This window comes from Manis pentadactyla, chromosome 14 (assembly GCF_030020395.1).
Source record: "Manis pentadactyla isolate mManPen7 chromosome 14, mManPen7.hap1, whole genome shotgun sequence".
NCBI lineage: Eukaryota > Metazoa > Chordata > Mammalia > Pholidota > Manidae > Manis > Manis pentadactyla.
This window is the reverse complement of record NC_080032.1, coordinates 87,345,428-87,371,102: the sequence shown is the minus strand read 5'-3', so window position 1 is coordinate 87,371,102 and position 25,675 is coordinate 87,345,428. Positions and strand designations below refer to the sequence as shown.

The 25,675-nt window shown below is 39.5% G+C and overlaps 1 protein-coding gene across 2 annotated transcripts in view; it reads right to left on the bottom strand.

Moving 5' to 3' along the window:
* Window positions 1-13,748, bottom strand: part of CNTN1 (contactin 1) — a 263,071-nt gene extending 249,323 nt beyond the window's left edge. The window contains exon 1 of one of the 2 annotated variants that reach the window (XM_057491253.1): window positions 13,633-13,748. The gene's annotated coding sequence lies outside the window, so the exon portion shown is untranslated. Of the gene's footprint in view, window positions 1-13,631 lie in introns of both variants that reach the window. The other variant, XM_057491252.1, reaches the window with a different exon arrangement.
* Window positions 13,749-25,675: the final 11,927 nt, after the last annotated feature.

Sequence of the window (25,675 nt, the reverse complement as noted above, 5' to 3'; positions counted from 1 at the left end):
ACTTCAACCATTGTTCCAGAGCCCTCTTTATTTTGCCCACTGGGACAGAAATAGACTACTGCGCTCTACAGGAATGAATGAATTCACTAAAGCTAACCCTTGGTGTTGACGGGATGCCTCCTGGGTTCCTTACCCCAAAAGGCACCAAACAGTTTCATAACCCTCAGGAGTATCTTTAAAACTGTCCAGATGGCACTTGGTTTCAAATGAGAACACACATTGCTTTACAAAGTTATATACATCAGATGGCATTAAAGAAACAGATTATAACGGCCCAATTCCACATGAAAACATAAACTGAGAAAAAACTTAAAACGATCTACTACACTTATAAGTCAATTAAAAATATAGAATCTCTCTTCTTGAAAGACAAAATATATAACCTATTCTCCAAGAAATCTATTTTACTTAGTAGTGTTAAAGCTAACTAGACAATGAATACAGACCTAAATATGACAAAACTAATTTCACAAGAATACATAGGTACAATTACTTCACAAGAGGCCCCTATTTCATTTGAGAAATATGAGAAGAGATTCCTCCAACTTACTAGGTACACCATGCTTAAAAAAATGATTTTTCTGATGAGGATTATAATACTGAAGTTTCAGCTAAAACAAGTGCAAAAAAACCAAAGCCATGCTTTTATTTAGAGCTGTGAAACTTTTTTCCTCATGAAGTTACGAATCTCCTTCAAGAACACAATAGTACTGACTTATCATAGAAGAAATGATGTACATTTGAAGACAATTTCTTATCTGCTAATGTTGATACCCGGTTGAGGACAAGGAATTCTCCCATTTGAATTATTAATGACTACAACATATGATTAAACATTTTTATATAATAAAAACACGAGGTTAAGTAAGCACTTACTCCAGAACTTAAAGCAAAAAGATTGTTTTAAATGTAAAGGGCAATGTAAACTAAGAACACAACCACCACACCATATGCCAGTCATTGTGCTAGGCTCTCTATACGAAAAGTAGCTCAGTATTTATTTTAGTTTAGTGTAATGGATTTATTATTTATTATTTTAATCTAGTGACTACTCTCTATTGATTTTATTGTCCCTGTTGCCATGTGAAGAGCTTACAGGTGGTTTTTAACCTGCAGGACAGCAATAATTGTTGTCAGATTCTTTATGCAGATAATCTAGCTATCATCTGAAGCTCTTTTCGCTGCAGGTTAAGCCTATGGGTTCCAGGCCTGCCTGGGAATCGCAGCGAGCACTTCGACCCCCAGACATTCAGATTTGCCCACTCCCACAGCACGGGACCCCAGGCACAGCTCTTACTCACTGTATGTACTGAGCCCATTTTCTGCGGGTTCCTCCTCCTCATGTGGTGCTATGGACTTCCAACATTTGTTAGAGCTTGTCTCTTATTCCAAGGTACTTGTTTTTGTATTAAAGAAAAAGAAGAAGGAGAAGGAGGGAGAAGAGGAAGAAAAAAGAGAAGGAACGAAAGGAAACACAGAGAGGAAGAAGGGAGAATGGTAACATGATACACTCACTTTATTCTCACTGAAAAAATATTGCATTTTGCTTGCTTTATGATGAATACCTCTACATGTATTTGTAAAAGGATTCACATTAAATTGTGTCCTTGACAACTTTTACATCTTATAAGGTAAATAGTCCAGAACTGAATAAACGAAAGTCTGTAGTAAAGCTAATTCAAAGAGCCACTTCTTTACAAATAATATGTAATATTGTTCAGCAACATTTATCCCTGAGAAGATACAAGGCACGACAGCATCTCAGTCATAAGGATTAGCAATTAGGGAAGCTACTATATCTTTTCACTTTCCAATAAAGATGGATAATAACCTCATTAACGATCAATGTTTTAATTATATCTGGAATGGATGCAGGGGGCAATAATGCAGTAATATACGATCCTCTGAGTAAGATTTTACAATTTTTACTCCCCAAGCCATTAATTCCAGAAATGCCCCAGACTATGACTCACAGAAGACTGTTCCATTTTTTCATGAGTTGGCCAACCTGTATGAACTCCGTGGGTTTACTAATGACTAAAATGAACATCTAGTTCTTGGAATTCTGAAAATCTTTAATAGGTCTGTCCATCTATGGAGAATTTTCAAGAGACAAGATCCTTAAGTCAACTTTCAATTATTCTTATAAGTAGCAAAGACCTACTGTAAGGATACTCCAAGCAAAAAGCTTGTTATTTCAAACTCTGACATTCACTGTAGACTACATACTTAGAAGTGCCCAAGCCTGAAATTTTTTTAGTTATTACCCCAAATTCTAACAGAAGAATAGAATGAAACCATAATTAATCATCCCGTTTCTTACCACTTACATAGTCAAGGAGAGAGAGAGCTTTGGAGTGGTCAGAAGAATCCCAATTACTACCCAGGGAGGTCACTTGACCTCACCTTGCTCCTCTTAACAGTGAGAAATGGGGCAGAATGTAATTTGAAAATACCAGGAAGAAAAGAACAGTATGATTCTGCCATTCGATATTAGATTAACCAAAGCACTAAACAGAAAAGACGTATAACTTTACCTCCCAATGGTTCTTAGGGTAACAAAGTACCAAAGGTTGTGTTGGATATTTTATTTACTTTTTAATTCATTTTACCATGTATCTAGACAGCTCCTCAGGATTCTTCTAAATACTGACTTTCTTCTCTGTCTTCGTGACACTCTCAACACGAAAGGACTTTAAAAATGTAACATCTACATGACTTCCCAGTACTTCCATTAGCAAATGCCTCTTTTGTGAGAGACTATACTAAATAATTTACATAAAAAAATGCCATTTCATAAATAAAAATACCTACTTATAAAAATATACCAAATAGTCAACAGATTACTGAAAGAAACAGGAACCACTGAGTAAATCTATTTCACCCTCTGCTTCACACACTTTCTTTAGTATCATATAAACAAGAGTGATGAAGACCTTGATAAATAAACTCCTCGAGGCTGCTACTGTGATTCTGGCTAACTGCAAGTTCATTTCAGTTTCTGCTCAAAAGTAAATCAATTTCCTACAATGAATTCCATGAATTATATGAATCCATGATTTAAAGGAGAGAAATACTTCTCTAGATGATATGTTACCTCAGTGATATTTTTGAGAACACAGTAAATGTAAAAGCAATGATATGGGGTTAAAAATAAAAGACGTCATTGAGCAACTCTTCAATGAAATGTACTTGGTGTTGAACACAACATAAACTGACCACATAGTCTTTGTGTTCACAAGATAGTTAAAAAAGTTGGAATCTGAAACTACTAAATAATATAGAAAACCAAATTTTAGTAATAGTTTACTTGCATAACTCCAACTAAATACAAATTCCTCTGGGGTAGATATTATCTATATTTACTGTGAAAGCTTCCATATGATTATAATCAGTACCTTGCAGGTAATTTGCAATGAATTGTAGTTGGTCTGATTAAGGAAAATAAATTATTATAGGAGTTTAAGAATTGACCAGTGTCATTAGAAATAATGAGAATCTTTTATAGGAGCTTTAATCTCTAAATGAAGTAGATCAGAGAAGGGGAGAATCTGGATAAATGTAGAGGCAGGCATCTTTATTTATAATAAGCAGCATAAACAAAGACACAGAAGTAATAACACTGATGGGTGGTTTGAAGGATAGCAAGGAGTTTCTTTTCAGTGAACAGTAATAGTTATTATTAAACAGGTAACATATATATGAAGCACAACACCTTGAAAAGATCATTGGAGGGCTTTGTCTTTAAATTTAGATTATTAAGAAGCAGCCCATAACATTTGTTGTTGTTCTGCAATATTTCTTAATCTTATTTTTTGCTTAGTAGCCAAGCCTTAAACTCAGGTGGTACATATTTTCCAAAGAATTACTCCAGTGAGTGGAAAATATTCAAAATTTCTGCACTGGTGGTTTTTGTAGAATCCCTAATATGGTTCAATCCCTCACTAGCTATAGATCGTAAGTTATTTAACTTCACTGGGCTTCATGTCCCTCATCTGCAAAGGAGGGATGATACTACATAACCTGTGGAATTGTGACAATTAAATCAGATAATGTGTTTACAGGCACAAAGCAAAAAGGCAATGAATCATAACCCCTACACTAATTTTTTGTAATGACATCGATGGAGCAAAACTGTTTTAGAGATTTTTTTCCCCATGTGGTTGAGTACTAAATGGACTGTGAAGCAGAAGCACTGTGCCTCAGTGCTTGGGAAACCACCAAGTGAAGATGGCCAACGCATTTTTGACAAGATGGGTCTGTTGTAGAGGTCCAATAGAAGTTCAGGACTTAGAAGTCATCAGCATACACACAGACATCAAAACCATCACTGGGAATAAGATCTCAAAGTAAGTGTACTTAAGCATAGGTAATGGGTTTAGGGCAGAAGCCTTAGGAACTTTGATGCTTAAAAACAAGTTAGTGGAAGAAAAGATGACAAAGGTCTCCAAGGATTCTGAAACTTAAAAACTAAAATTTGGCTTAATGAGATTTCAGGGAACTGCGTTACATCAATCAGCTCTTGCCCAGTAATGCTGCAAAACAAACATCCCAAAGTGGCCAGACTTTTTTCTTGCTTGTGGGTCTACGGTTTGGGCTCGCTATGCCTTCGGCTGCATGGTGACGGGGCCTGGCTCAAAGCTCTGTATTGCCCTCATGTCTCTCATGTTCCCATACCCACCTTGGGTCAGGTCCCCAGCATATGTGCCTCTCATGGCAGACAACAGGTGGACAAACCAAGCCAGATGGCAGATGCACAGCCTCCGCTTGGTCTACATCCGCTACTGCCTCGCTGGGCAGAGCTGGTCATGTGACGTGTGACTGAGCACACCATTTGGTGTGGCCAGAGGCTCTATCAACAGTGGGACTGGAAGAGACGAATATTTGCTCAACAATAAATTCAACCTATCGAAAGAACTTTCCAAGAAGGAACATTCAACAGTGCTAACTCCTGCTGAAGGTCAAGTAGGTAATCTCTGAAAGGTACCCACAGGATTTAGGAATGAAGGCATATTTTGGTGACCCTATAAAGTGTGGTTTTACTGAAATGTCTGGTGTGAGAACCAGGTTTCAAAGGTTAAAGAGGGAACTAAGGCAAAGAGTGGTAAAATAAACACAGATGGATGCTTAAAGAAAACTCGCTGTGAAAGAGAAAAGGGAGAAATGACTGCAGTAGCAGTCAAGAGTTCGAGGAGGATTTTTGTTTAATTTTATCTGCACTGTTTCTACAATGAATGAGAATTAAGCATGTTTAAATTCTGACATCAGGAAGCCAACAGAGAGGTCAAAGCTGAAGATGCAAGAAAGAGATGATAATGGATATAGCGAGGACTCTCAAATGGTGGGAGGCTGAAATCCAGACCTCAGGAAGAGAAAGACAGATACTGGTTTTCTTCTCCCATGACAATGAATTGGAAGAAAGAAAGAACATTGCTGTAGATGTGTCTCCTACTTAGAAACTACATACTAGTAATCCTGGAAAAGGAAAGAGAAAACAATGACATAAAGAAGTAGGTAGAAAAGTTAGCAGAAAAACCTAACTAAAAAGTCTGAAAGGAGGAAATTAGGGAGTTGGGAAGGAAAGACTGGAATTTCTGGGGAGAAAGCATATTAGTACAAGAGTAAATTTTCTCTCATGTTGTGGAAAACTGAGACCCCAAAATACATATAGTAGGACTGAAATTAGGAAAGAGAAGAGATTCCTTTCTCTTACAGGCATGAAGCACAGCAGGAGAGATGAAGACATGTCAAGTGAAGCCAAATTTAATTAAGGCATTCCATTTTACATGATATTTTTAGTAACATAAATAATAGTGTCATTTCCCAGAATATGTTCCAGAAGAATTGTGGAGGAAGGGTGTATTTAAAATTCAAAACTAGAAATAACTAGGTTATGTGTGGCTTATACTAAGAAATCTAAAGTGATAAATAAAATAATTGCTAAGTCCAGCAAGATTGTCTCTGTATGTCCATATTAGCAAGAACACAAAAGAAATTCCTTCGTTTGCAGTATGCTTTTTAAAAATAGAAGACAATATGAATAAAAATGACTTGCGGTAACATTTGTAGCATCGTTTCTCAGCTGGTTCTCGAGAAGTACTTTAACTGACTAGCAGTCATTTATATCTACCACCTTAGATCAGACAAAAGTCAGTGGGAATTCTTTAGTATGTTGTCAGAAACCAGTAGTTAATGGAAAAATGTGAATAGAAAATCTTAGTGATACGATTTTGACTTCTAAAATAAAAGCACAGCCATGAGTAACAGACCACTACTTCTCTCAACTATAAGACCAAATAAATGGGAGGAAAATGTAACTTCAAATTAGACTCAAAATTCTAGTACATAATACAATTTACATTGGAGAAAAGTACCCAGGAATAAAAAGCCACCAGAGGAGTTAATATTATAAAGTAATACATCAATTTTGTCAATATTTATATAAGAATTAGAGCAAGCGATCTTTGCTCCGAGTTTACAAATAAATCACACATTTTTCCCAACTGCCTTGAGAATTTGGTTGGCTATCAAAATCTTATTTAAGTATTCTTAGCAATACAGAAATCATCCCTTCAAAGGTCAGTCAGGAAGCCGAAGACTCCAAAATATTGTTCCCTCTTTACATTTCCTTGCTCCTCCCCCAAAGAACACCTTTTTGGGGAGACAGATTAGTGACCTATGATTTGCCATCAAAAAATATGTATTGCCAAGCACAAGAGAAAAGCCAAAGATTGAATCATTTTATGCACTGAAATAGGTTAGTATTTCAAAGGAAAGAAAAGGGACACCCTTATTGGCTACTGGTATATGTAAAGTCATTTTTTGATAACAAACTTTAAGAGCAATCCTTTAGGCTTAGTCTGATCAGGTGTGTGTGTGTGTGTGTGTGTGTGTGTGTGTGTGTGTGTGTGTGTGTGTGTGTGTGTGTGTGTGTGTGTGTGTGTGTGTGTGTGTGTGTGTGTGTGTGTGTAGTCTAAATGATCACTCAATTCAATGACAAGATTTTAAAATTTATGTAAAACAAAAATTGCTGTCAGTGGGTTCTTTGTCAGATTATTAACATCCAAACTAAAAACTATATATAGGCATTAGTGCAGTAAATTTTTATTGGTATGTTCAGGACTTTCAGTGGATTATTAATATCAAGACCAATGTCCTTGACCTGGACAGAATGGTGGCCAACATCTCTCAGTAAGATGGTCTGGCTAAACATAAATAACCTAAACATGAAACTGTGAGTAAAATTACCTTATTTCTTTCTTGTCCATATTTGCCACTAACAAACAAATCATAGGCAAATTACTTATTTCTCTGAGCTTTTTTCTTTGTTACAAGTGTTAATAATCATGCATGTCAATCTAACTTTCAGAGTTGTTGCAAAGGATCAAACAAGGTTATGCATGTAGCCAAGCTTTGTAAACTTCCAGAGAACACATTAACTGGAGACCTTTTATTAAGTGAAGAGAAGGGGGTTAATTTTGCCAATATTTAGTTCTAACAGCTAAATTTATCTATGTAACTATGTATTTCTTCTTTCTACAATGCAGACTTATCCATAAGAAAGTTACCTACTGTCCCAAGTTGGCATTTGGGAATTACTCAATGTCTTAGGCATGGCTTTTCATTACAAAATTGCTTATTAAAGGACTCCCTTCATCTATCATGTATAAACCAACAAAACCAAGAAGTTAATTCTTGAAAAACTGTAAAGTTTTTACTTGTTGGTTTTCAAGGTAGAGATATGTAAATCCTTAATTTGTTGAAATCTCAAAACAAGTTTAGTTCTTCAGAAAATATTAAGTATTAACTATCGGCCAGGGCTTTCACTGGAACAGAGGAAAAAGGCATGATCTCTATCCTTAAGGGCTCACAGTGGGGGTAATAAACAAACCATCAAATTACAATATAGCGTAGTAAGTGCTACGGCTGGGGTACCCACACTATGGAAGGGTGTGGAAGCACTAAAGGGCTCCAAACTCAGCCGAGAAGTTCAGAGAAGTCCTCCTAGGGAGCATGCCAGCTGATCTGAGCCTTGAAGAGGTCAGGCAGATCAGATACAAGGCAGACAAGGAGACAGGTCATTTCCAGCAGGTAAGAGACTACAGAGGGGGAGTAGAGTTTGGGAAAAGGGAGAGAAAACATGAAGCATTAGGGGAACACAAACAGTTCACTGTGATTGGCATTCTGGGAGACTGGAGATGAAAGAGACTTAATCACGAGAAAATGAATTTAGAGAAGTAAACAAGGACCATCTAATAAAGGACTTTAGGTGCACTGCGAAGGACTGCAGACTTCTTATAGGAAAAAAGGGGGCTCTATCAAATTCCTAGCAGAGGAGACACCTGGTGAAATTGGTTTTAAAAAGATAACTCTGGTTACAGTGTGAAGAACGTACTTAAGAAGAAGACTATGAGAGAGTGTGACTAAAGTAAGGACCCTGAACTATGAATATCCTCATTTCCTACAAGGAAACAAAGACTTGAAGAGATCAAGTAACCAGCCAAGCTGGGCTTCATGCAAAGCTCTGTATACCTCTAATGTGTGTGCTCATAAGGACCAGAGACACTGCCTCTCATAAAAGAAAATAACATGACCAACCCCAAGCTTTTAGAGAGTAGCAACAAACAAAACACTGCCGGAAAAGCGATGGCACAGTAAATCAAGAAGGGGGTGCACAATTATCCAGTGAATTAGGGACCATCTGGATAATCCTGGCAAAAGCAGACTTAGTGCCTGAGTCATTCAGATAATTGTGCAAACAATGCGGTCTGCTCTGGCTGAACACCCTGGTCATTAATATCTTCCATAGTATGTTTTGCCCTGTGGCACTTTTGAAATGGACAAGAGCAGCTCAGAAAGAATTAAGGTGCTATTCACTTCATGGGAAAGCCACATAAATAATAATGTGGCCTTAATAGACCAAGAGAGTATTTTATATGTCCCCAGGAGCCATTTCGCACAGGAGTACAGATATGATGCACATAAGCTAAACCTGACTTCAACAAAAAAAAGCTCAGCAATAGCACCATCACATGTGTGCTTTTATATTCAATTATTTGTCATGTAGCAGAAAGTTTTATGAGCATTAAAGGTATAAGAGATACTACTGCAAATAGAGTTATAGGTTGAACTAAAGTTAAAAATTTCTGTATGTCCAAAAACATAAAAATAAAAGGCAAAAAACAGAGTGAGGAAAATGTCCACAGTACACAATATATTTTTTATTAAATGAGGAAAGATAACATGAATATCCCAATACTGATATCCACAAATGAAGAAATACTAAGAGTCAATGAACATGAAAACATTTCTTGAACTCATCCAAAATCATGAAAACACAACTCAAAAAAACTAGACACACACAATTTCCTACTATCAAAATAGTCACAATTTTTTAACTACAAAATGTTAATTACCATCTTGGTTTATACTAATATCCATTAGTATCAATCTAAGCATAAAGTTTTTCTGGCGCAATTTGGCAATAATTAGGAGTCCCGAAGTATTGACACATTTGACTCAGAAATACAAAGGTTAACATATATTTATGTTCACTTTCGTAAGTGTGAAAAACCAGAAATAATCTAAAGATCCTAACTATATAAAAGAATACTTGGCAGCCATAAAAAAAAAACAATCCATGGTTACTAAGAATATTAAATGAAATAAATGTTTGTTATGATATTAAGCAGAAAAGATAAATACAAAAATGAATATTCACTCTATTTCCAAATGTGTACATTTAAAAAACCTATGCATAGTCATAGAAATAAATTGGAAGATTGAAAGAGGATCTTTTTGCGTAACGGAATTTTCTTTTATTTCCAATTTTTCTTGAATAATCTTGTATTTCCTTATAATCATAAAAGTGTTACTTAAATGTAATACTCAATAGATGTATTTTCGAGTAGAGTTTTATACTATCAGTCATTCATATGACCATAATGGAATAATGTCCCACCCTCCTCTGCTGCATTTCCAAACTCACACAACAGGTAAGTCCTATTCTCAGGATTTGAACCCAAATGTTCTTGCTCTGAAGTTCTTGCTCTGAAGTTTCAAAGCAGAGCAGAACCAATAATGAGCATTCAAAATAGATCAACACTAGTATGTGGCATCTTAGGGTAAAGCAGAAAGACTTACACACTGGGAGATTTGACAAACTGCCTACTGCACTCCTCTAGGCAGGCGATGTGATACAAAACTGGTATTGAGGGAAATAGAAAAAGATACAACTTAGAGTTGAGAACTTTAAAGTATTATTAATGAATGAGTAGACATGGGCATTTGGAGAGAGGAAAGCAAGTCTTCAAAAAAAACTAATCACAAACCAGGAAGCCTGGAAAATCGTAGTATCCTTTGCTAAAAGCCAGTTTAAGGGTGGTGACAATTGATGGGGGGAAAGCAAAATGCAGCTTTCACTATGTACATTCTTATGACTGTAAAAAATTCTTCTACTTCTAATAGCTATTATTTATGAGTAATTATTATGGGCCAAACTCTAATCTAAATGTGCTACAGGCATTATCTCATTTAATTATAAAAAAAGAAAAAAATCCCACAAAAACTCTGAGGTAAGTCTATTACACCCCAAACTGACTTACTGACATTCACTTAGTGGCATAATAATACAGAGTTGATCCTTCAACAACACAAGTTCAAGCTGTACAAGACCACCTAGAGGTGAATTTTCTTCAGTAAATATATTGGAAAATCTTTCGGAGATTTGCAACAATTTGAAAGAACATTTTCTCTCCTAGCTTACTTTGTTGTAAGAATACAGTATATAATACATATAGAAAAATAGGTGTTTGTTGACTGTGTTATCAGTAAGGCTTCCAGGCATTAGTAGGCTACATATTAGTAGTTAAGTTTTGGGGGAGTACAAAGGTATATGCAGATTTTCAACTGTACAAGGGCTGGCATCCCTAATCCCCCCACTGTTCAAGGGTCAAATGAATAAATCTTAGCACATGTAGGCTACCTTCTAAAGCCTGTGCTCTTAGCCACTAGGATAGATTAGGAGAGATGAAGGACAGATTAGGAATGGAAATACAGAAGGAGAATTTACTTCCAATAAAATAAATTGCCATTAATTTGGGGGATTCATTTGAAGACGAGAAGCAGGAAGAGGAGATAAAAGGGAGACAAGGGAAGAAGGTTTAGAAAAAGAAAAACTGACAAATCATTGTGGTATCAAAATAAAATTTCAAGGGGCAGTGGACAATATGAAAAACAGCAGTGGGAAAAACACTAAACAATACACCAATGAAAAGAAAACCAACACTGGACTTAAAGGAAAAGTTTATTGATGACTTAGAGATGATGCAGACCATAGCCAGTTTATATGTAGAAATGGATGGAAATGGGAAATGGATGGACACTGTTGATTTCTTTTTTAATAAGGCAATTACACGCCATGTTTTGTATACAGAAAAATGAATTATCTATCTTTCAACCTGTTCTCTAGTTGGCCTCAAAGGTCACAAAATAAAAGAGAAAGTACAGAATAATCTATACATAGTCATAAACCTTATTGGAAAATTGAATCATTCTGTGGAAAGGTACAGAAACACCTCCCGTCATCTATTACTCCTCATGGAGAGGACAATGGAGTCGGAAAGTTTCCAAAAGTAGTTCCCAACACATAACCTTCTATCAGTAAATAAATTATCCCTGCCATTGGTGTATCCACCCAAACAATTCCTTATAATGCTTCTTCAGTAAGAATCTTTGAGCCTACTTAGGACTGTGTTCAGTGTGGTAGAATATACAAAAATATCTACCATGGCCTTTTTCTGTAAAGTACCTCCTGTCTGTTTAGAAGACAAAGCAGACATACAAGTAAGAGCTAGGCTACAAAATAAGCCTGAGTATCTGCATAACGGAATAACCTTGGTGTATACCGTTACTGGTATGGATATTAATCGAATTTTGTTCCTAGGACCAAAAACCATAGAAAGCTTAAGTATTCTATTTCAGGGAAAACTCCTACGCAATATAATTCACAGTAGGTTGTGGGGATATTGGGGTTGAAATAGTGGCTTCTTGGAAGTTCTTAAGAAAATTACTGTGTCCTCAGATAGGATATGAAACAACACCACACGTTCAAATATCAGGTCTACAAGATTTGTACAAAGAAAATACATCAAAACTACCCTTAAAGGTTCTAAAGGTTCCTTAGCTCTGTATCGTATAAAATGGGCGGATCCTTGTCTCTGAGATCTCCAAATGCTGCTAGCTATAAGTTAGCACCCAAACAAATTTACTATTGAGTAGTTAAGCTAAGGATAAGCCAACTGTTACCCTCTGATGAATTTAATAAAATACCCCAGATAGGAATTTGAAATGTGTGTTACATTTCAGGCTGGAGAAGTTCATATGTACACAGTGAGGCTGGAAAATGCAGGGAAATGAAGGATAAATAGTACTGGAAGAACGTACTCTAAATAATATTTGGAAATATTACTTTTGATGCGCATTACAGAAACATTATCTCATTCGGGGCTTTCTCAGCCTGCGTGCATCTTCCCTGGCTTTTCCTCCAGCTGAGAGAGAACTTGCTTCCCCGTTGCCCCTCCCACTCAGGGCTTCCAGCTCGCGTCAGGCCGAGGCAGCCTGCTCAGCAGCAGGCAAACAGGGCTGGGTGTGCAGGAGCTATATATAGATCCGCCGTGGAGATGTGCACCCCCAAGCACGCGAACCAAAGCCCGTACTGGACTTGGCATGAAAAAATGAGAAAAGGTTGCAGCTCTCCCCTCACCTTTTTTACTATCGCCCCAATTTTTCAGGAATTCTCAAAGCAGGGTGTCATCAGTCCCCGAAAGTGATGCTGCGCCTAATTTCTCTGCAATCCTTCTGCCCACAGCTTCCAGCAATCTGACTCCGGCAAGAGCCGGCACTGAGCCAACACCTACCGCCGGATGCGGTCACCCCGGGAGGCTGCCTCGCAGCCTCGGGGAGCCCCCCGCCCCCCGGACACCATTACGTGACCCTCTAGAACCCCGCGGATAAACCCACCTTGCAGAAACGCCGGGCGGGGAGCGGAGAGGCGCAGTCTGCGCGGCCCGCCTGCCGCAGACGCGGAGAAGGGCCCACGTCTACCCATCGGGGCCGCGGTTAATTGGAAAATGCGCTCCGAGCTGCGGCTCCTCCCCGCCCCCGCCCCACGCCGGGAGCCGCGTCCTCAGCAGGGGCCGGGAGCAAGGGCCCCTCCCCTCGGCGGCCGCTCCCAGCTTCTCCCGCGGGCTGGGGGCTGGGCGCAGGCGGCGGCGGCGGCGGCGGCGGCGGCGGCGGGGGCGGCGGGGGCGGCGGCGCGGGGCTCCGCTCCGCCCGGGGGGCCGGCGGCCCTGGCTGCCGCAGGGTGCGCCCCGGCCCTCGGCGTGCGTCCCTGGGGCGGGTCGCCCGCGGCGGCAGCCCGGGCCCCTGGGAGCAAAGCGGACGCCGCCCTGCCGGGGACCCTCTCCCGGGGCCCTTCCCAGGCCCCCGGCCCCAGCCCGGGGCTCCCAGCCCGACGCCGCCGCGGGGACCCGGGGACCCGGGCCGCCGAGGGCGGGGCGGGCGGGGAAAGCGGGGAGGCAGCCGCAGCAGGTACGCCTCCTTACCCCGTCCGCGGAGCAGCCCTGCCCTACCTGCTCGCGGCCCCGGCTCGCCCGGCGCGGCGCTGCTGGCCCGGCGGCACCTACAGGTCCCCGTCCGCCGCCGCAGACACCTGCCGGCGCATCTCCCGCGCCGCTCCTCGCCGGCGCAGCCTCCCCGCGCCTCTCGGCCGAGGCCCCGCCCCTTTGGGCGGCCATTGGGCCGCGGGAAGGCGGGGCGGTACCCGCGGGGAACCCGCATCTCTGATTGGACAGGATGGACGTCACTCTTTTCCGGACCCGGCTCGCTGCGGACAGGGGTAGCGGCTGAAGCCGGCTGCAGAGGGCTGGGCATCCCTGGAGCGAAGCCTGCTGCTCCTGGACCAGGCACCCCTCAGAGGAGGGAAACTGGCTTAATGACTTGTCATCCTAGACCCCAAGAGGAAGGGAGGCGCCAGGCATAACCAGACACCCAGCCCTTTCCAGAGCTTCCCTGTAGGGACCATCTGCTCTGGGAGATTTGACAGGCGAAAATATCAGCAGCAGTGCCTCGACTGAGAAGCGCGAACTTCTATTAAGAATGCAGCAAAACAGAAAAACGCATATTTAGGAGAAAACGAGATCACAAGGAAAAAGAAAAAAGACAGGAGGGCTTTATTTGTTTCAAGTTTTCATTTTTGCCTTAAGGTAACGTGGCAGGTTTTCGTGTAGGGGAAAAATTGAATTGCTTATTCTGTAGTGCACAGAGTGTTTTAAATGGGAAAGCATTACAATAATAATCTCTCAAGAAAGAGTAAAGGAGGGGAATTAGGGCCAAACTGCATAAGGGGCTTGCCCTGGGCAGTTCATATGGTAGCAGAAGTCGTAAAATAATCACCACCACACTGGTAGATGATCAGTCTGCTCCCTTCTACCCATATTAGTCCATCATTCCTTTTGTGCTCAAACTCTGAGGCAGCAGAGGGCGTGTAACCCATCCCAAACCTAGGTGATCCCAAGCCTGCCTTATCGGTGGGGGGATGAGGGAAATCAGTGTGCCCGTCTTCCACGTCTGCCATCTGTCCAGGTGAAGTCAGGAGGCTGTGGAAGGCAGGGGACTGTTAAATGGGGGGAAATGAAAGGACGATCACAGGTCAAAGGGGGGGAAGGGAGGTGTCTTATTTTAGTGCCATAAAAGGAAACTATCTTCTTGCTTGCAGGCTGCCTTTTTCTGAGAACAGCCACATTCTTCATCCACCTAAATTAAGTAGCCATCTTAACTAGCGCTAAGCATGACACAGCTCCTGTCCTCAAAGAGCTTATGCTAGACCTGAGTCCCCGGACACCTGTAACAGAAGATAACATTATTCAATGGTCAGTAAGTGGCGACGTTCAGTTTAGTCCTTATGGGTGTTGTTACTATTAGGCCAGGCTCCTCAAAAACTGTTCTCTTCATAAAACTGGGAGAATCAAATGAATATATTTGGAAATGGGAAGGGACCCTACAGATAATTTAGAGAGAACAATAGAACTCTCATGCTGGGAAATCACCTATCACTGAATGGGAATAACTAAAAATGGAATGGCAAGTTTCAAAACCCCATCAGCCGTGTTTCCACATGTCCCGACCTCCACCCCGGCACCTACACCAGCTGCTCCACTGAATTGGACAGGTCATTCACTACTTACGGCATTTACTGAGCACTTGCTCGGCACCACACCCCAGACTGGGTGCTAGAGCACTGAACAACAATAATACATTGCTCTCGCTAACGGGGAACTTCAGAAGCACTGAAGATCGTGAAATATTGTAATAAGAAATGTGCATTTTCAACACTAACACCGTTTGATTCCTAAGCATAGATGATTTTGAATCCCAATAAACACTAGTGGACTGTCTTCTAGACCTAAGCAGCGAGGAGGAGGCATATCAAGGAAGGAAACTCAGCTTTGGGGTTAGCACAGAATTTGAAATTGGAAATGAGAATACTAAAGAAATCTGCTGTTCTCATGCTTTCATTCCTTATTCCTTCCTTCAACAAATATTACTATGGTAAATATAGCAACAAATGGGATAGGCTCTCTCATAGAGCATATTCTTTATTCTTTAGACAATGTCACCTTGTGTATTTGCTGATATTATTACAGCTGTGTGTGTGTGAGCATGTGTGTACACACACCCCACTTGGGAACAGTTTAAGGACAGTTATAATTTCTATCTGGTTATCAGGCACCGCCTATATATTCAGATAAAATAGACCGGTTATTAGTTCTTATCTCAGAGAGCAAACCCACATATCTGTTCCTAGAATGCCTATATTACTATCTATCTTCTGCAGAGCATGTTACATTTTTCAAATCACTTTTGGATACAATCCCCTTCTTTTTTCTTAAATCAGCAGCGAAGTCATTATTAGCCCCATTTCACAACTGAGAAAATTAAAGTTGCCAAGGAAGTGTAATCCTTTAAAAATAAAGGTAGTAAAAAAATAGTTGTGTATATAATTCTTGGCATATAAGAGACATCCAATATATACTTTTGATAAATATATGATTTATAAAATGTGAAAGTTTGAAGAACTTTAGAAACGATCAAGTTCCATCCATTGTTCTGTGAAGGAGAGTATTGGACATTATAATTCACTGAAGGTCATTTATCTGCTTAGGGGCAAAGCTCAGTCTAGAACCCAGGGCTTAGGGCTTCTCATTCATTACTTTTTCCCACCACAATGAACAATAACTTTTTCTAGTGTCTCCTTCAGCAAAGTTCTTGCCCTTTTTCCTCTCTGAACCACCCAGGCTTTGAAGGTTCAGGACTGACCCAATTGTGTATTCCTCTTTCAGTATTTGTAAAAATATGTGAAAGCATGCTACTTTATCTAAGTATTAAGCAGGGTATAATCAGAAGCTGAGACGCAGTTTGCTCCTAAGTTTGGCATCTGCCTCCTGAGACTGGGATCAGAGTAACTGGGGCTGGGTCAAGGTATGAAGTAAACTGACCGAACAGGTGGCCAGACAGACAGATTGCCTCTGGTACATAATGTCCCTGATGTGAAGAAGAGAACTGAAGAAACATTAGTCTGCATCCTCCCCCTTATCTGACAGCCTGGCGGAGAACCTATTTGCAAACCTTCAAAAGAAACAGTGAGACACACATGTCTTGCTCCCTACATGGCTCTGATTCCTCAATTACTTGCCACGTTCCATAGGCACAATTTTTGGGGACTTTGTATTGCTAAACTTCCCTGGCCTTGTTATTAAAATCTCTTGGCATGTCCTCCTTTTCCACCCTGCACTGGGTGGAACATTCTTGAAACATTCCAATTTCCTCCAACCAGTGATTAAACCTCAGGGGGATGAGAAGGGAACTACAGCAGCAGCACAGCTTTCCGCAGCCGGCGCTCCTCTCCTTCTGCGCTCCACCCACCAGCTCCTCACTTTGAGGCTTCCCACGAGAACAGTTGCTAACAGAGCCTGATACAGCTAAGAAGGGGGAGAGGAAGGGAAAAGAGGTTTTTCCAGTCAAAATTTCAAGCTCAACTTAACACAGCAGAAAGACAATGGAGGCTCTGCCCACGAGTTTGAAGAGAGCCCTACTAGACCCAGCCTGCAGCATCTCAAGGGAGATCGCAGCAGCCCACTGACCTAGCTTTTAAGGCAATGTGTGCACGTGCACACACACACACACACACACACACACACACACACACACACACGCTCACTCACACTCAGTGCCGCGTAGCTAAAAGAAGAGACTGGGAAGAGAGTTTTCAACTGCTCAGTACTGGAAATACAGTCAACACCAGCCACTTGCTACTCACCCAGAGCCACAGCGATCTTTCTGGAGATAAAAAAGGGGTCAGAATTCCTTTTGTATTGCCTGTGACTGCCACGTGCAGGAGGGCAGATTTGCAGAAGGACCACATGCTAATAGGGCAAGATTCACGCAGATTTCATTGTCTCACAGCAGAATCCATGATTTCTATTTAATATTGCTCCATTTGCATTATAGGAACTGATAATTAACATAGCAAAAGGGTGTGTTTCTCCTTAGTTCAGAGCCAATATGTCCTCAAAACTCTTTCCACTCACCAAACTCGGGGGGAAATGTGGTGCTGAATTTGATGGTTAAATGGTAGCTCTGGGTCTCTGTTCTTCGTGGAGAACAGGCAGTCAGTTATTATCAGAGAACTCCCACTGTCAACCCTAATCAACATGTCCTCTCCCTCTTCCCTAACTGCCATTACACATGCTGAAATTCCCATTTTCTGAGTACGTCCCAATGATGGATACCTTCCCCATCTGGAGGGGACATAGGAAACATGCTAGACAAGGTTTGCTCCACTCTGGACTGGTAAACACCTGAGAGGATAGGGACAGGACTCTAAACTTAGGTTTCCTATGCCATAAAATGAGGGGCAGAGTTACATACAACTATTTGGGAAGAATATGGTATCTGCAACTTTATAAAAGGTCATCTACCCAAATACACATCCTGCCCCCAGAATGACTGAAAGAAGCAAGGTGAGTTGCACAGAGTAAAGAATTTGTCCGTTTCATTTAAATATTCAGATTGATTGGCCTAAATTTATTCATAATATCCCCTTTTTATGTGTTTTATTGGAACTATGAGTCAACTGTCCTTCTCAAGATTGATGAATTATGGCTTTTATCCCTTATCAGTTTTCCCGTCATTGAAAATTTTGTCAGTCATTTCAAATACCAATTTTGGCTTTGTGAGTTTTCTGTAATGTATGTTTGTTTTCTATTTTATTGATTTCTGCTCTTATCTCTATTACTTCCTTCCTCTCACTTAGTTTTGATTTGTTTGTTCTCTTTATTCTTGAAATGGAATTTAATGTCATTGGTTTTTCAGCATTTCTTTTTTTAATATTTGCCTTTCAGGCTATGATATTTTCTCTACATAGTGCTTTAGTGTATCTGACAAATTATAATATGTCTTACCTTCATTATCATTCAGAACAAATATTTTTAAATCTGTTTTTCTTTTTTAATACAAAGATTACTTAAAAATACGTCACTTAATTTATTGTCATTTAGGATTTTTCGACCTATCTTTTTGTTTGAGAATTTTGGTTTAATGTTATTTCTGTCAGAAAAATACTTTAAAAGGATTTCAACTTTCAGCGATAAGTTAAGGCTGTGTTCATAATGCAAAATTTGTGTTTTTGGCAAATGTTCCATCTGCTTTTTTAAAAAAGAATATGGTAGTTAAGCATCCAGTAATAGAGTATCTATTCCCAAACTATCCACACTATTATAAACTCGAGAAAAAAAGGAAAAATAAGTAACTTGAGGGTACTAGAAAATAACTAAAAGCAGGCAGAACCTGAGGAGGTATGCTTCCATGAAAAAAGGAAATGGCAGGCGGTGAGTTTCCAAGTTTTTACAGCTTTGGCCTTGAAGGAAGGTCCAATAGGATCCAAACAGTATGGATAAATCTTAAGAAAATAAAATCTTTCTGGATTGAAGAACTAGGGAATAGAATTCTGGATAATGAAAGAAGAAAAAAGGTGAAACAAGGAAATCCCAGAAAAAAAGAAATCCAAAAATGGAAAGTCCTCAATTCAGAGTATAAACTGCACCTAAATCTAAACTGACTCATGAACTATGTACACCCAGGACAGACTCCAACCAGCCCAGATAAAATAATGGCAGTAGGCTGGATAGTGGTCCCTTAGTCTCTGGAACCTGTTGAGTGTCACCTTCTATGGCAAAGTCTTTGTTGATGTGATTAAGGATATTAAAATGGGGAGATTGTCCTGGATTATCTGCTCATTCATTAAATGTAATCACATGTATCCTTATAAGAGGGAGGCAGAGGGAAATTCTGCCCTACATAGTGGAAAAGTTGATGTGAAGACAGACTAGAGGGAGATTTGAATATGGTCATCTTGAAAATGGGTGTGATGCAGCTATATGCCAAGGAATCCCCGCAACCAGCAGAATTTGGAGAAAGCAAGGAATAGATTTTCCCTAGGGCCTCTGGAGCAAGGGTGGCCATACAGAGGGCTTGATTTTGGCCCAGTGATAGTGGTTGGACATTTTGGACTCCAGATATGTGAGATAATAAATTTTTGTTGTTCTAATACATTTAAGTGAGAGGATAATTTTTTTGGTTTGTTTGTTATAATAATATAACGATTTGTTACAGCAGCCACAGGGAGCTCATACAAGAACTTGGCAGACATTTCAACTTCTACCTGCCAAAGGGGAGACAGAATTTTGAGTTTGAATGTAGCTAAGTTATATGCCTTTTAAAATAAACGAATGAAATATATTAATACTCTTTAAAAAAAATACAACATAATCCATAATCTCTACAATCTCTGTGTATCTCTACAATGTATCTCCACAATGTCCAGGATGTAATCTAAAATTACTAGACATACCTGCCTCCTCCTCCTACTATCCCCCTCAAAAACAAATAAACAGAAAAATGTGACTCATGCTTAAGAGGAAAGACAGATATTGGAATTAGTAGACAAGAATTTAAAAACTGCCATTATAATTATGTTGAAGGTCAAAAAGGAAAATCTGTCTATAATGTATATTTTCCCCAATAAATTTTCTACACTCAAATCTTCATCCTAGAATCTGTTTTCTGGATGACTCAACACAATGCAATAAATCATACATGCTCATTATACAAAGTATGAAAAACTAGAAAACACAACAATCGGAAACAAATCTACTCAGAAATTGTCAAATTATTGTTTGATATTATTAGTTTACTAGGCTTTTGTAACTACAAAATTTCCCTGGATTTTCATGGACGTTACAATTGAAGGCTGACTCATTTAAATTACAACTAAAAATACCATATTCTTCTCCACCCTTCTCCTTCTGCCTCTTTTTCAGCAATCATTGTTTAGATCTCTTATATTCTCAATAGCCATTTTTCTAGACTTCCTCTTTTTATGAAAGCATGTTCAAATCTCTCTTATAGAAAATGACTCTGGCCATGAATTTCCCTCTAATTACAGTATGAGAAATAAAAATTTTCCACTGTGGCCCTAACAAGACTTTCTTACTTTTAATTCTCTCCTGGTTATCTTATTAGTTCTCTAAGAATTGAAAGTCTCCTTCCCCAAATCCTCTTTCTAGATCTCTATCTCTGCTTCTGCCTCTGTATCTCTCAGTATTAGTTTCCTGAAGAATTGTGTGCCTGGTTCTAGACTCTCATCACTTTACCTTTTCTCCTTTATGATGTTATAAATTCTTCTGGTTCCAACTTCCTCCTATAATTTTTCTAAATCTCCATCTCCAACCTTGGCTCTACTCTGCCTTATAGACTCATAAATCCTTTTCTCCTGTAAATTTCTATATTTAGATGAATCAAAGTCATACCAGACTCAAAACACCCAAAACTGAAATAATTACTTTGTACAAGTTACAAAGGAACATTATGTAAACAGAATCTCACTGTGTCTGGGAGAAGAAAGGAAATAGAGATGATACTTAGGTAGCTTCTTAAAGGAAGGATTATCAGTATCCAAAACTTAAAACAATATAACTAGTTGGTAATAATGTGAAAAATGGGTTACAAAATTAATACACAGAAATCTGTTGCTTTCTGATATACTAATGATGAAAGAGCAGAAAGAGAAATCAGGAAAACAATTCCATTCACAATTGCATCAAAAAGAATAAAATACCTAGGAATAAACCTAACCAAGGAAGTGAAAGGCCTATACCCTGAAAACTACAAGACACTGTTAAGGGAAATTAAAGAGACACTAACAAATGGAAACTCATCCCATGCTCTTGGCTAGGAAGGATTAATATTGTCAAAACGGCCATCCTGCCTAAAGCAATCTACAGATTCAAAGCAATCCCCATCAAAATACCAATAGCATTCTTCAACGAACTGTAACAAATAGTTCTAAAATTCATATGGAACCACAAAAGACCCCAAATAGCCAAAGCAATCCTTAGAAGGAAGAATAAAGCAGGGGGGATCGCGCTTCCCAACTTCAAGCTCTACTACAAAGCCACAGTAATCAAGACAATTTGGTACTGGCACAAGAACAGAGCCACAGACCAGTGGAACAGGATAGAGACTCCAGATATTAACCCCAACATATATGGTCAATTAATATATGATAAAGGAGCCATGGACATACAATGGGGAAATGACAGCCTCTTCAACAGCTGGTGTTGGCAAAACTGGGCAGCTACATGTAAGAGAATGAAAGTGGGTCATTGCCTAACCCCATACGCAAAAGTAAATTTGAAATGGATCAAAGACTTGAATGTAAGTCATGAAACCATAAAACTCTTATAAAAAACATATGCAAAATCTCTTTGACATAAACATGAGCAACTTCTTCATGAACATATCTCCCCGGGCAAGGGAAACAGAAACAAAAATGAACAAGTGGGACTATATCAAGCTGAAAAGCTTCTGTGCAGCAAAGGACACCATCAATAAAACAAAAAGGTATCCTGCAGTATGCAAGAATATATTCATAAATGACAGATCCGATAAAGAGTTGCCGTACAAAATATATAAAGAGCTCACACACCTCAACAAAAGGCAAATAAGCCAATTAAAAAATGGGCAGAGGAGCTGAAGAGACAGTTCTCCAAAGAAGAAATTCAGATGGTCAACAGGCACATGAAAAGATGCTCCAAATTGTTAATCATCAGAGAAATGCAAGTTAAAACTACAATGAGATGTCACCTCACATCAGTAAGGATCACCACCATCCAAGAGACAAACAACAACAAATGTTGGCAAGGTTGTGGAGAAAGGGGAACCCTCGTACACTGCTGGTGGGAATGTGAATTAGTTCAACCATTGTGGAAAGCAGTATGGAGGTCCCTCAAAAAACTCAAAATAGAAATACCAATTGACCCAGGAATTCCACTCCTAGGAATTTACCCTAAGAATGCAGCAGCCCAGTTACAAAAAGACATATGCACCCCTATGTTTATCACAGCACTATTTACAATAGCCAAGAAATGGAAGCAACCTAAGTGTCCATCAGCAGATGAATGCATAAAGAAGATGTGGTACATATACACAATGGAATATTACGCAGCCATAAGAAGAAAACAAATCCTACCATTTGCAACAACATGGGTGCAGCTAGAGGGTATTATGCTCAATGAAATAAGCCAGGCAGAGAAAGACAAGTACCAAATGATTTCACTCATCTGTGGAGTATAAGAACAAAGGAAAACTGAAGGAACAAAACAGCAGCAGACTCACAGAACCCAAGAATGGACTAACAGGTACCAAAGGGAAAGGGACTGGAGAGGATGGGTGGGAAGGGAGGGATAAGGGGGAAAAAGGGGCATTAAGACATAATGTAGGGGGGGCACAGGGAGGGCTGCACAACACAGAGAAGACAAGTAGTGACTCTATAGCATCTTACTACGCTGATGGACAGTGACTGTAATGGGGTGTGGGGGGGGGATTTGATAATGGAGGGAGTCTAGAAACCATAATATTGCTCATGTAATTGTAGATTAATGATACCAAAATATATAAATAAATAATCATACTAAAATAATTTAGTGCTATCTCTTAAATAAATTTAATTCATTAAAATTAATTAGATTTTATACATGTCAAATACAATTACATTTAAAAAACCTTTTAGATGATTACTGTCAAAGAAAGACAAATTGTATGAAATTCTATTATAATTGGGGATTTTGCTGAAATGAAAGCAAGAAAAACAAATTTTATAGAATAAATATATAATAATTTATGAAGTAAAAAAATGTGAAAGATGTATCATGTAAATAGCAATGCATGCTCAAGAATTGAGAGAACTTGATTATGATTAAAGCATAAGCTTCAGGAGAATGAAAAACATTGGAAGTTACATTGGCTTCTTCACCATTTCTCAGATAAATGAGACTGGTTTTCCTTCCTGAAATGCTCTTCCCTGTTTTCTGAATGAATTCTTTTTTCAGATTTGTATTAAAATGTTACCTTGTCAATTAGCCTATCTCTAATCATCTCGCTTAAATTTGACATTCCCCAGGCCAGAATTCTCATTTCCTTTTCCTGTGTCATATTTCTCAATGGCACTTTTCATCAACTACAATATCGAACATTTTTTAATTCATTTGATTTATTGCCTATCTTGTAGAATATGATTACCTGTCTAGAATTTAAGCTTCACTATGGCTTACATTGTTTTCTTTTGTGCTCCTGAATGCTCATTTCATAGAGAAAAAAAAAAACTCCATGGGGCATGATAAGTACTCAATAAATATTTGTTGTCTGTGAAAAAGAAAGGATTGAAGAATTAGGAATTCAAATCAGAGTACCCATAAGGCCATGCTTTTTGCTTCACACCTGATGCTCTGTCAGCCTAGGAACTTACTCCGCCCTCTTTCATACCCAAACTGTTTTAAGCAGGTGAACTTTGTTTATCCTCCCAAATAGTGTTAGCTGTTATTTCTTTTGTGAAACCCAAACTCTCCTGTCATAACCACATCCAGATACAGACACCGACTCTTCCAAACCTCTATACTTATGCATAAATTTATCATGATACATAATATTTTATTGTAGGCACTTTTTGACATTGTCTCTCTTCATTGTAAACATCCCCTTGGTTGTTTTTGGTTGATGGGGAATCTGGTCAGAACTTAAAAAAAACCATTACTTCCCTCTACGTGCTACCTGGGATGCCTTCAGTGAAGGTGACATATGAACTAGAGAGCTAAAAACAAATAAATAGCAAGAAATAAATAGCAGAGAAGAAACAGTTTTATAGCCATTCTTTTAAGGTTGTTTGTACTTGAAGTAGAGAGCATAGACTTGTGAGGATCACATTAACAGTTACCATAAGAAGAACATCTCTATCACTTTTTATCTGAATAAGGTTTTCACTTCAAGGTTAATTATGAAAAATAAGGCAATTTTCTGATAAAAGCACAGAAAAATTATAAATCCATCTAGGCAAGTAGAGAATATGCAAAATTCAAATCTGGGGACTCTGAATTCTTGCTTGTTTCTGAAGAAAATGAGGTCAGAGGAGCTGTGCCACTAGTTGGGTTGTCTGGGAGTATTCAGCAACAACACAAGGGGCACATAGCACAGGTGTCTCAGTGGAAAACACGAAGGAAAACACAAAGCACAGCTTGAGAAGAAAATGTGACCTGCTGCATCTGAACACTTACCTGCCATCCAATTATCAGATGAGAAGCTCTGCTTAACGGGAAATTTACTTTGGCCTTTCTATGGATATAATTATCCATTTTGCCAAAGATTTGTACCACTTGACATTGAAACAAAATTGGCTCAAAGCCTGGACACCTCTCCAACTGGTTTTCCACCCGGAGGAAGTTGATGTATGTATTTTAGATATGTGTCAGTATATATGGTGATAAGGAAAATTTCTGAATTGTCCTGAAATTAAATAATGTAAGGACCGGAGAATGGGGAAGACAGACAAGGGAAGGTCATCAGTCAATAGCTGAGGCGGTGGCCAGCCAGAGATTTCATGTCCCTGGATGAAGTCATTTCAATAATTATCTAGAAGGTCCCCAGAGCCACTGCAATCCTCTTACAGGTGACCAGAGTCTGACCTCCATCCACAGGCCTTCTTTATGGACTGGCACCCCTCCCAGAACTTCCCCAGTTTTGCATCAGCTCACCTTCTGTGTCTGTAAGCCAGCGTGAATTCAGAGGATTTTCTTCCCTTGAGACCCCTCATCAATGAGCTCTGTTGCTTGAGTCTGGGGGCCGAGGTCTTCTGTGAACTGGCCTTGCTGCCGGGGAAGCAGAAACTGCCCATCCCAGGCCTCAGTCCTTATCTGGATGCACCTGTAGAGGCTCGATAACCCTTTTATTTCGGAGAGCTCTCAGGCTGTAGGTTTTTATTCTTCGTGGCTGACTCTACCTCTCCAGTTCACCTGAATGCCTGCTTTTTTTCCATGTTGCTCTTCCTGTTTAAAATCTTATTAGTCACTCTAGGTTAAGAAGGTAGTTCTTATACTATGAAGGAAAGCTTTCTTGACTAGCAAATTTCTAGTGTGAGCTCAGAGAATAGGTCATAGGTCAAGTCAGCTATAAAAGGATGAAGAGACCACAGTGGTTCGTTTGGACTGCAGGTTTGAAAATGATATGA